The 12,775-nt window shown below is 36.9% G+C and overlaps 1 long non-coding RNA gene across 1 annotated transcript; it reads left to right on the top strand.

Moving 5' to 3' along the window:
• The first annotated feature begins 7,018 nt into the window (after positions 1-7,018).
• Positions 7,019-10,309, top strand: LOC107789777 (uncharacterized). Its single transcript, XR_001648912.2, has 2 exons — positions 7,019-7,683; positions 10,049-10,309. It is a non-coding gene; the product is annotated as an uncharacterized LOC107789777 (long non-coding RNA).
• Positions 10,310-12,775: the final 2,466 nt, after the last annotated feature.

Raw genomic sequence — 12,775 nt, 5'->3', positions numbered from 1 at the left:
CCAGCTGCTGCACAACTTCAACTCTAAAATTTTCTCCGTTAACCATCCGAATTCATCCCGAGGCCCCCGAGACCTCAACCAAAGGCATCAACATATCCTATAACCTTATTCAAACTTGTATAGATCTTCAAAACACTTCAAACAACATCAAAGCAAGCAAAACATATCAGATTCAAGCCTAAGTTTCAAAAATCTTCCGAATTCCGTTTTCGATCAAAAATCCAACCAAAACACGTCCGAATGACCTGAAATTTTGTACACACATCCCAATTGGCATGACGAAACTACTGCAACTCTCAGAATTCCATTCCGACCCTCGGATCAAAATCTCACTGTCGAACCGGAAACTTCCAAAATTCAACTTTCGGCATTTCAAGCCTAAATTAGCTACGGACCTCCAAAACACAATCCAAACACGCTCCTAACCCCAAAATCACCCAATGGAGCTAAAAGAACCATTAGATTTCCATTTCAAGGCCGTCTTCATACTGTTCTGACTACGGTCAACTTTCCAACACTTAAGCTCTCATTTAGGGACTAAGTGTCCCAAAACTCTTCGAAACTCAAAACCAAACATCCTGGCAAATCACATTAGCAGAAATAAACTTGGGGAAATCAGTTAATAGGGAATCGGGGCGTTAATTCATAAGACGACCGGCCGGGTCGTCACACTTTTCTTTCCACCACAAAGTAGGGACACTTTCTCTTTCCAAAGCAAAGGGAGCTCACTTTTCCTCCACTTTCTTTCCTCCATTTCTCATTCACCAATCTTTTAATCGCAACAATCTCCCACATGAATGGGGAATGGCTATAGGATAAAGGAATGCATGGATGAGTGTTTGATTTACATGCAAGGATTAGTTGCATCTAGATAAGTAGGTTTTCCTTTTAACTTTTCGTAGTGAACTTATATTGGATATACTCGGTCAATCAGTAGATTTGATATCTTTGAACCGTCGAGCTTTGTTGTATACCTAGACAAAATAAGTCACACAATCAACCCTTAACCATCGATGATTCTCATGGTTGCGTTCGTTTCAGCCATGAACACCGCCTGATTTCATGAGTGCTTAGAGAATGTGCCTTTACTTTCATTCCCCTTGAAGCGACTTACACTTCACACTCACATAGGTGATTTCTATAACGTGTAATCCTATGGACACACTATCTGGTCATTTCCTTCCAAACTTAGCAAATCATTAAAAAGTTTTAAGCTTTATTGCCTCATCAAGAAGCCTTAATGCTTTACCCTGATTTTCCAACATTGTCTATATCACAAGAAAGGGTTGAGTTATTTGACAATGTTAAACCGTCATTCATAACTTTGTTTGATCTCTTTGAACCTAGCTCTTGGGATCTCCAGTCTGCTAGGTAGAGTTAGCGCCATGATGACTTGTCCTAGGCCTTAATCCCATTCCCTTCGATGATCATTCAACTGCCTCTCTAGATAGACCTTTTGTAAGTGGATCTGACATGTTATCTCTTGGCTTTATGTAGCTAATCGAGTTAACACCACTAGAGAGTAGTTGTCTAACGGTATTGTATCTCCATCGACTGTGACGACAATTTCTGTTATACATAACGCTCGATGCCCTGCCTATTGCCGCTTGACTATCACAATGTATACATATAAGTGCCAAAGTTTTGGGCCAAAATAGAATATCTTTCAAGAAATTCTGGAGCTATTCATCTTCTTCACCACCTTGTCTAAAGCTATGAATTCAGATTCCATTGTAGAACGGGCAGTGCACTTTTGTTTGGATGATTTTCAAGACATTGCTCTACCCCCAATTGTGAAAACATATCCACTCGTGGATTTAACTTCAGATGATCCGGTGATCCAATTTGCATCACTATATCCCTCGATCACTGAGGGATATCTATTATAATGTAGACAATAATCTTGGGTATGTTTCTGATACCCTAAAACTCATTTCATTGCCATCCAATGTATTTGATTGGAATTACTTGTAAACTGACTAAGTTTGCTAATAGCATATGCTATATGTGGCTGCGTACAATTCATGATATACATCAAACTTCCCAATACTCTTGCATAGTCCAGTTGTGAGTCACTTTCACCTTCATTCTTTTGAAGTGCATAACTCATATCAGTTGGAGTCTTGGCAATCTTGAAATCCAATTACTTGAACTTGTCAAGTACTTTTTCAATGTAGTGAGACTATGATAATGCTAGACCTTGTGGAATCTTGTGAATTCTGATTCCTAATATCACATCATCAACTCCTAAGTCTTTCATATCAAATTTGCTAGACAACATGCGCTTAGTAGCATTTATATCTGCCATATTTTTGCTCATTATCAACATGTCATCAACATATAAACAAACAATAACTTCATGACCTGGAGTATTTTTTTTAATGTAAACACATTTGTCATACTCGTTGATTTTAAACCAATTTGCCAATATTGTTTGGTCAAATTTGGCATGCCGTTGTTTAGGTGCTTGTTTAAGTCCATAAAGCGACTTAACAAGTTTGCATACTTTCTTTTCTTTACCAGAAACTACAAAACCCTTAGGTTGTTCCATGTAAAATTTTTCTTCCATTTCTCCATTTAAGAAAGTTGTTTTAACACCCATTTGATGGACTTCAAAACCATACACGGTCGCCAGTACCACTAACACCCTAATAGATGTTATCCTCATTACTGGCGAGTAAGTGTTAAAGTAATCAAGGCCTTCCTTTTGTCTATAACCTTTGACAATAAGTCTTGCCTTATATTTGTCAATAGTGCCATCAACTTTTATTTTTCAATTAAAGATCCATTTCGAACCTAAAGGCTTATTTCCTGGAAGAAGATCAACCAATTCTCATGTATGGTTATCCAAAATTGATTGAATCTCACTATTGACTGTCTCTTTCTAAAATGTTGAATCAGTAGATGACATAGATACTTTGAAAGTTTGAGGCTCATTTTCAAGCAAGAATATCACAAAATCTGGTCCAAAGGAAGTAGATATTCTTTGACGTTTGCTACGCCTTGAATCTTCTTCACTTGGAGTATTTTCCTTTGGTTATTTCCGTGATCGTTTAGGTCTTCCACTCAACGACTCGCATTCAATTTTATACGGATAGATGCTTTCAATAAATTTAGCATTATCTGATTCAATTACCGTATTAACTTGAATTTCGGGATTATCAAATTTATGAACAAAAAATGACATGCTTTACTATTTGTAGCATATCCAATAAAAACATAATCTATTGTTTTTTATCCGATTTTTACCCTTTTGGGTAAAAGAACTTATACCTTTGCTAAACACCCCCAATGTTTGAAATATTTTAAGTTGGATTTTCTTCCTTTTCATTTTCCATATGGAATAGATTGCGTTTTGCTGTGGGGTACTCTGTTGAGCATTCGGTTAGCTGTAAGGATAGCTTCCCCCCACAAACTCTATGATAATCCGGAACTTGTTAATAAAGAATTTATCATTTCCTTTAATATTCGGTTTTTCCTTTCTGCAATTCCATTGGATGAGTTGTGTAGAGGCAGTAATTTGATGGATAATTCCATATTCCAAACATATTTCTACAAATGGAGATTCATATTCTCCACCCCTATCATTCTAATCATTTTGATCTTTTTATTCAATAGATTCTCCATTTCATTCTTGTATTGTTTAAATGCTTCAATTACTTCATCCTTACTATTAAGCAAATAAACATAACAATATCGAGTACAATCGTCAATAAAAAGTTATAAAATACTTTTTTCCATCTCGAGATGGTGTCGACTTCATATCACAAATGTCAATATGAATTAAGTATAAAGGATTTGAATTCCTTTCAACAGACTTATAAAGATGTTTTACAAACTTAGATTCAACACATATTTGATATTTTGATTTATTACACTCGAATTTAGGCAATACTTCTAAATTAATTAGCTTCCACAAGGTTTTGCAATTTACATGTCCTAAACAAATATGCCATAAATCATTTGACTCCGATAAATAAGAAGAAGCTAAAATTTTATTAATACTGTCAACAACCATTACATTGAGTTTCAAAAGTCCCTATGTGAGGTAGTCCTTTCCAACATACATTTTATTCTTGCTTACAATAACTTTGTTAGATAGAAATACATATTTGAATCCATTCTTAACAAGTAAAGAAGTTGAAACTAAATTCTTCCTAATAATAGGAACAAAAAGAACGTTGTTGACTGTTAACACCTTGCCGGAAGTCATCTTCAGGAATATCTTCTCATAACCCTCAATCTTGGATGTTGCAGTATTTCCCATGGAAATCTCTTCTCTGGGACCAGCAGTAGAGTAAGTCACAAATGCTTCTTTTACAACACAAACATGTCGAGTGGCTCCAGAGTCAATCCACCACTCCTTCGGATTTTCAACAAGGTTTCATTCCGAAAGCATTGCAAACAGATCATCAATGTCATCATTCTTCTCTACTATGTTGGCCTGTCCCTTTTTCTTACCCTTTTTCGGGAGACGACAATAAAGGGGCTTCATGACCAGCTTTTCCACAATTGTAGCAGTTGCCCTTGAATTTTTTCTTGTTCTACTCCTTAGTTTGTTCAGAAGACCTCTTCCTCTTCTTACTTTTTGGAGAAGTCTCCTCAAGGATATTAGCTCCCATAATCGTTGAATTTTCACGAGACTTCTTCTCGGTTATTTTGTTGTCTTCCTCAATCTTGAGATGAATCACAAGATCTTCCAACTTCATTTCTTTGCGTTTGTGCTTTAGATAATTTTTGAAATTTTCCCATGAAGGAGGCAATTTTTCAATCATTTTAGCCACTTAAAATGCTTCATTCACTACCATACCTTCAACAATAAGGTCGTGAAAAATAAGTTGAAGCTCTTGAACTTGGGTTCCAACGATTTTGATGTCTTTCATTTATAGTTTTGAAATTTGGCAACCACAAACTTCTTCAAGCATGCATCTTCAGTCTTGTGCTTCTTCTCAAGTGTGCCCCATAATTCTTTTGAAGTTTTCTTAGCACTGTAGACATTTTACAAGTCATCCTCCAAAGCACTTAGGATGTATCCTTTGCAAAGAATGTCTGCCTCTTTTCATGCCTCAACAATCATAAAACTTTTCATTGTCTGGCATGTCGGCAGCAGGCAATAGAGGGTCTTCACTGGTGAACTTTTGCATACCAAGCGTGGTAAGACAGTAAAATACCCTTTGTTGCCATCCTTTGAAGTTGGCTCCAGAAAATTTTCCCGGTTTCTCGGCCAGTGGTGCAGCAGTTCGGCTAGACGAGGCTGTCATTGTTCCGCAACAGTCGCAAAAGAATTTCCATTATCAATTGCCATTTCCCACTGTCCACAACAAAAGAGTTCAATTAATGGAAAAAAATAAATAGAAAATAGTACTATAACAAATGCTTAACAGTACGTTAAATAAACAAAAACTGAAGTTTTGTATATACTGTTTCACAATAAAACGATGAAGTTTTTATATTCTTCAAATCGTTTCTGAATTTTAATACTGCGATGAAGTTTTTATATCTTCAAATCAGAAATAAAAAAGTTCAGACGGAGTAGAAAACCACAAAATATTTTAATCTCCAAAGCAGAATATAGATTAAAATATATTAATAATTTCCTTAAGATTGTTAGTCAAACTGTAATGCTATAATATAAAGAAACAGTAATATTTTTGTAACAATAAAAACAAAAACAGAAAAAACAGTAGTATAGCAGAAATGTATATATATAATCTGAAGCAAAATCTAAAAATATATTTTGAAAAAAAATCTAGCCCACTGAATACACAGTGTGTCTTTAAAGAAATTATTCCCCTCAAGTACTTGAGGTTTTGGAATATTATCCTTTCAGGATAGAACGATTTAACTCACTAGTGTATTGGTACCAAAAACTCTGATGAACTTCGAACCACTTAATAGTTGTAAAACACACTGAAAAATTTTGTGCAGAAGAAGAAGAAGCACAAAAAATTTTCATAAGAAAAGATTCTAGGATCAAGGCATATTTATAGCCATTTTCTGCCACTGTTTCTGAAAAGGTTTGTAACCTTTCAAAAACAAGCATGCTTGTTGGAACGGGTGGGAACATGATTTATAATAACCTAGGAAAGAAAATTGAAAGAAATTTTGTCTGAAGCCGGAGCCGGACGACGCGAGGCTCACTTTCTTTCCAACCCATATAAGACCAAGAGAAGTGCTTTCTCAATATAAGCACGTTCACTTTTCTTTCCACCACCAATTACGGACACTTGCTCTTTCCAAAGCAAAAGGAGCTCACTTTCCCTCTATTTTTTGATTAATAAAACACCCCCATCCAATGGGAAAGTTTATAAAAAATAAAGGTCTTTTAATCCCAACTCAATGTTATTCCACGTGGATTATGAGTACTCCGTTACTGATGGAGGACATATACGAGCCCATTTGTTCACGGCAAGGACAAAATAGAAGCTAACTTTTAACGGAGGGCTATGTAGACATGTGATTTTTAACCCTCCCCGAGTTTTCAATCATTTTAGCTTTTAGATATTTAGTTTAGGCCTAATATCGCTATTTTACCTAGTTTTAACTATTTTACTTTATTTTAAGAACAAAAATTGAAAATTACCAAAACAAAATATTTTATTTTATTAGGTAATTGATATTTTATCTTGTTACTTTTATTTTATCTACTTTACATAAAATTTAAAAATACAAAAATAGTTCCACTTTATTTTTCAAGGATATTAGTGTTTTGGTAGTAGTATTATTTTAACTTTGCGATAATTGTATTATTATTTTAGTATTACATTTGAAAAATACCAAAAATAGTTTCATATTTTGTATATAATTAGTTTAATTAACTAGATTAGTTTTTGCATTATGTAGTATATTTATCTTATATTAAGAGGAATTTAACTAAGATTTGGACAATTATTTTTAGCCCAATGTTAAGGCCCAAATTTGAAGCCCAGACACCTTACCCATGCCCAATTACCCATCAGATTTGCTTTTGGAAAAAAACCCTAAACCTTTATCATCTTCTCCCTTAACCTAAAAATACACACAAGACACATACAAAAAAGGGCAGCCATCTTCGTCTACAAGACAACAACAAACCCTAGAGGACCAAGAGACAACAAATCGGCGTCCCACCCTACCCCTACTCTCTAAGAGCTTAGACCCCTACCCCATCGGCTCCCGTCTTCTTCTTTTTCAGAACCTATAGCTGCCGCTGCTAGCCTCTAACCTGCTGGAAATCAGCCGTTCCTGCTCCTCCATCTTCAACCAAAAATGGCAGAACCTTGATTCCACCAACCAAAACAGCCATTACTCCTCTTCACCACCCCGTTTCCCGTCGTCAAACCACCTTCACCACCCCTTCATAGCCGCTGCCTGTCACCCCACTCCCTCATCTCAAAACTTGTTGCTTCTTCACCTTCAACCCAACCGTAGACCCTCCCCAAATCAACGACTGGCTTCTTCTGCTTCTTCGTCTCCATCATCTTCTTTGGATTTCGATTTTCATTTTGCAATATAGAATTAGCTTGAGTGTCAGATGTTTTGTATGCGGGTGGTGCCCGTTGTTCGGGTTCATGTTCGAGGTTCACGGAGTAACTTCCGATTGCTGTTTTTCCATCCCAGTTCGTGCTGTGATTTGCTCGATTTTGGCTCAAGGGTCTTGTATAACATTCGAGTATCGAAGGAAATCTGATAACTCCTTTTGAGGTTCATTTCTCATTTTGTTCTCGCTTTAGATTTTGTATGTGCTTGTGATTGATTTTTTTTGTGACACGAAATTTGTTTGTTCTTTGTTTGCAACTCTTAATCCAGAAAATGAATAACATATTGGTTAAAGAAGTAAGTTCATACCATGACCCGAAGCTAGAAAACAGAATAACATACATAAAATGCATCGTGCCTATTTATTCGGCTTCTCCTTTCTAAGTGTACTTACTAGAAAAAGTTTTTGTATAAGTTTAGATGTCATTCAAATAATTGATGATGCACTTTAGATTGGAAAAGAAACTGTATTGAAAGAGAGGTAGAAAGGATATACGGGGTTTGAATATCATAAGATAACTAAAAGAAATTGGACTTGAAATGAGTCCGTTACTTTACTTTATTTACTTTATTTTTATTTCTCGGGTAGGCAAATCGTAGGTCGCTTGTTTTGTTTCATTCAAGGCGGGAGGTCATTTCTTTTAGTTTATTATCTGGTGAATGCCTCGCGCAATTTGTATATATTTTTATCCGGGGTATGCCCCGAAATATTTGTATTTGGAGGCCGAAAGTAGAACTTGTAGTATTTTTATTTTCATTTTTCTTTTATTAGATGGGGACGACTTCGAGCCTGTTGTGTGTTCGTTTTTCCTTTTATGTGTATTTTACCTTAATTTGACCATTTTAAAAGTCAACTAGATCGAGTACGCAACCGTACTAGTTACGGAACTCGGGGAATGCCTAACACCTTCTCCCCGAGTCAAATGAACCCCCTTACCCGAATCTCTGGTGCAGACTTAGTTTGGAGTCCAAGGTGTATTAAAGGAAAAATTATTTTTAAAAACGGTAACCTGGCACACCGAAATCAATGTCAGGTGGCGACTATGAGTTATTTCCTTTTGAACACAATTTTGTCACTTTTTTTTTTAATTTAAAACCCTTTTCAAGCTTTACAAAATCTTTTTATTATTTTAAGAGGGTTACTGAAGTTTGTAAAAAAGGGGTGTGACATCTCTGGCGACTCTGCTGGGGAACTTGCAGGTTCGAGGTAGTACTTAATCTTGTTGGTTTTTAGGATATTCAGTTGAGGTTTTTATGTGTTTTGTTTTCTCTTTATTTTGTTTATGTCGTTTTATTATTTGCTAGTTGCTTATTGGTTTTTACAGTTTTCCTTTATGTGTTACTGCTTTATAATTTATCATCATTTGCATAACCATGGATCTTCTTTCTGCAACAAGTCTTCCGGAGTATGTTTGAGCGTACACGGTCTTTTCGTGAGTCATCCGTGTCTTTAGGGGGGTGGCGTGGAGCAGCCGCCATCGACCACGTGTCGCCCCGAATTGCCTTGTCTAGTGAACCCCAAATTTAGGTCAGCCTGTAGGTCATTCTTATTTGCATCATGTCATTTGGACCTAGTAGGGCTCGGTCCCAGGCACCGTGTCCCTTTGTAGGAAGCCTATCCAAACTTTGTCAAAAATGGGCCCGTGGCCCAAAAAGACATTCAATCATCCCTATGTGATACATGTTTCATCTTTGAGGGTAAAAAGGTCATTTGGCAGACCGATGTTTGGGAAAGAAGGGTGAAAAATGAAGCAAGTAGGACCCAGTTATATTTTTCTTTCATAACTTTTTCCAAAAAACAAAAGACCAAAAAAAATGAAAATGAAAAAATCCAAAAAACGATTTTGCACTTTCCCATCATTTTCCAAAAAAGAAAAAAGAAAAAAAATCCAAAAGGATTTTACACTTTCCCATCATTTTCCAAAAAATCAAAAAAAGAAAGAAAAAGAAAATCCAAAAAGATTTTACACTTTCCCATCATTTTCCAAAAATTCAAAACAAAAAGAGAACAAGAAAATACAAAAAGATTTTACATTTTCCATCATTTTTCAAAAAGACAAAAAATATATATTTTTCCAAATTAGTGTCTTTTTTTAGCTTTCTCCCATATCCAATATTCCCGAACTACGCATACCTGATTCTCGTCTTTCGGAGCGGGATACGTAGGCAACCCACATAGGGTTCGGTCTTCCTAGTAAGTCTTAGGTTCTTGGCTTTGTGGGGTCTTAGCCAAATCTTGCATGTTTAGCTACTCCTGGCCATATCAGCCGTTTTTGCGAAATAGGTCATTTCTGCAAATTAATTTTTGGGCCATGATTATTGGGAGTTGAATCCATATAAGCATTAGTAAGGTATTTTCATATCTGAGTAGTCACCCTTGTTGATTTTGCACTTATAGCCACTCTTGACTACGTAGATTAATTTTCAAAAAATAGCCCAATCGTGTCTTGCATGTGTCCAACAAGAGGTGTTGTGGTGTCGCATGTGTCTTCAGTCACTAACTCTATTTGATCTCATTTTTCCCATTCAGGTATGCATCAATTTGCTAGAGTTTGAGCATGACAAATACCCCAGGACAATCCTAGTCAAGACTATTGCATGCACGAGCTGCTTGAGGAAATTTTTTTATTTTTTAGTCTATTTTATGTTGTCTTTTAATTATTAGTCTTGTATAGTAGTATCGAGTCTGTCAGTCTGGTTAAGAGTTTCGAGTCTTTTGTTATAGTACTTCCTGTTTTGTATTTAAAAAAAAGTTATAAATGGAAAATTCAAAAAGATTTTTGTTTCTTAATTTATTTTGTCCATTACTTTTCTAGAACTCCTTGATCTGATTCATGAGGGACATGATATGTAGGCAACCTACATAGGGTTCGATCGAATCATTTTGTTTTGAAAAAAAAAAAAGAAAAGAAAAAAAGATATGAAATTGTGGATGTGAGAAATGAGAGGAAAGAAAAGAGTGACAATTAAAAAGAAAAAGAGAGGAAAGAAAATGAGCAAGCCAAGAAGTGCTAGAAAAGAAAGAAAAGAGAAGGTTGAAATGAATAAAATGGGGATGATGCCAAATGACCTTGTGACCCTCGAAGTCATTCTAGAACCATTAATTGTTGCTAGGGGTATTGCACGCAATGTGATATTTCTATCTAATAAATGTCCTAACGCTAACATGTTGGCTTTGTTTTGCTTCTTTTTGTTATTTTCATTATAACAGAGGGTGGTTAGTTTGTGGCACTTTGGTGATTTGTCAATAAAACACAAGGTCAAAAAGCAAGGAAGCTATGGCTAGCAAAGACTTGGATATAGGAGTTGTCGACCCTTCGAGAGAGATTGTGGAGTCGGATTCTTAATTGAACGAGGAGGTCCAAAGGCTGAAACAACAAATGTCTGAAATGTGTCAAGTGTAGGCCAATGGTCAAGGACCACCCCTTTCTTATGCTTTCCTAGAGTTTACACCCATCTCGGCTACTAGCACTCCGGTTTCATTGTACGATCAATTCTATCCATATAGGTTCAGTCTTTATCCCAATTGCACGACTATAGCTGGAACTTCTATTGCGTACTCCAAAGCGTGCCATTGACAACCAATCAGACAACCACTACAGTTATGCCTGTCTTTATCATCCCACAGCTGACGGTGGTACAGAGGAAAACTCATGAGTCACAATTTGTTACCCAGCAAGAACAATACCACTCTCCTGAGTACCACTCTTACCTATTTGATCTTCCTGCAAAGATTGAGAAGCCTGGCCGAAAGATAGCACCGGAAGAAATAACCCAAAGACTGAAAAGCTTAGAACAATAGTTGAAAAACATACAAGGGTTGGTAGGTCAAAAGAGTATTGCCTTCAAGGATCTATGTATGTTCCCCGATATTCGTTTGCCACTTGGTTTCAAGACTCCCAAATTTGAAAAGTATGATGGACATGGAGACCCTATAGCCCACTTGAAAAGGTATTGCAATCAACTAAGAGGTGCGGGGGGAAATGTAGAATTACTGATGGTTTATTTTGGGGAAAGCCTTACAGGTGTAGCCTCTGAATGGTTTATGGGTCAAGACACATCTTGCTGGAATGTGTGGGATGACATGGCACATGCCTTTGTCAAACAGTTCCAATATAACATTGACATCTCCCCGGACCGTAATTCCCTTTCAAATCTGAAGAAGAAACCAACTGAAAGTTTCAGGGAATATGCCATTAAATGGAGAGAACAAGCAGCTAGAGTTAAGCCACCCATGGATGACCACGAGCTAATCACTGTCTTCCTACAGGCTCAAGAGCCCGATTACTTTCAAAACATGATGTCCCCAGGTGGCAAATCATTCTCAGAAGAAATCAAAATGGGAGAAATGGTAGAGAATGGCCTTAAGTCAGGCAAAATTATAAGTCAAGCAGCTCTCAAAGCTGCAACTCAGGCTGTCCAAATTGAATCTGGTAATTTTAGTGGCACGAATGAGAAAGTTGAAGAAATCATGATGACATGAAGGTCGAGAAGAGGTCCTAGAAGAACATCTCGAAAGCATGACCAGCATCGTTTGTTTTTTGACGATTCCCCTGAGAGCCCACAATACTCTGATGCTCAACCTCAGTATGTTGTCCAGCCACCATGACACCGCAGAAGGCGAGTGCTAGCACTGCAAAATCTCCACCAGCCTCCACAAAATTTACAAGTGCCCCATAACCCACATCCAAGCTAGGGGTATAGAGGTAAACAAAGGTTGAACGATAATTTTACACCAATATGAGAGTCCTATGCAAGCTTGTTTGAGAAATTAAAGCATTATGACTGATTGCACCTATTCCTCCGAATCATGTGGACCCGCGTGCAAGAAGCTTTGACTCTTCTAAAAGGTGTGAATACCATTCCAATGCCCAGGGGCACAATGTCGAAAGTTGTCGGGATTTAAAAAGAAATAGAAAGAATGATTCATGAAAAGATAATTGTGATCCAGGATAGTGACACCCAGAACATCGCGCAGAATCCTTTACCTGCACATGATGATGCACACTTTGTGGGGAGGATGCATGGTGACACAGAGTATGAGAATCCTCTTGGAAACTTGCTGACTGAAGTTAATGATATTGAAATTGGTGAAGGTCCCAGTAATTTTGATGTGCAACCCAGTGGCTAAGATGTCGAACTTGGTAATTGGAAAGACACTCCTTTCTTGACTAGCCAGGGAGGAGTTTTGGTAGTTTATTTTGTTGTCATTTCTGTTGTCCAGGTTATTTCGGGGTTCTTATCCGGACATTGTCTT

The sequence above is a fragment of the Nicotiana tabacum genome, chromosome 10 (assembly GCF_000715075.1).
Source record: "Nicotiana tabacum cultivar K326 chromosome 10, ASM71507v2, whole genome shotgun sequence".
Classification (NCBI taxonomy): domain Eukaryota; kingdom Viridiplantae; phylum Streptophyta; class Magnoliopsida; order Solanales; family Solanaceae; genus Nicotiana; species Nicotiana tabacum.
This window is presented reverse-complemented; position numbering and strand designations above follow the sequence as displayed.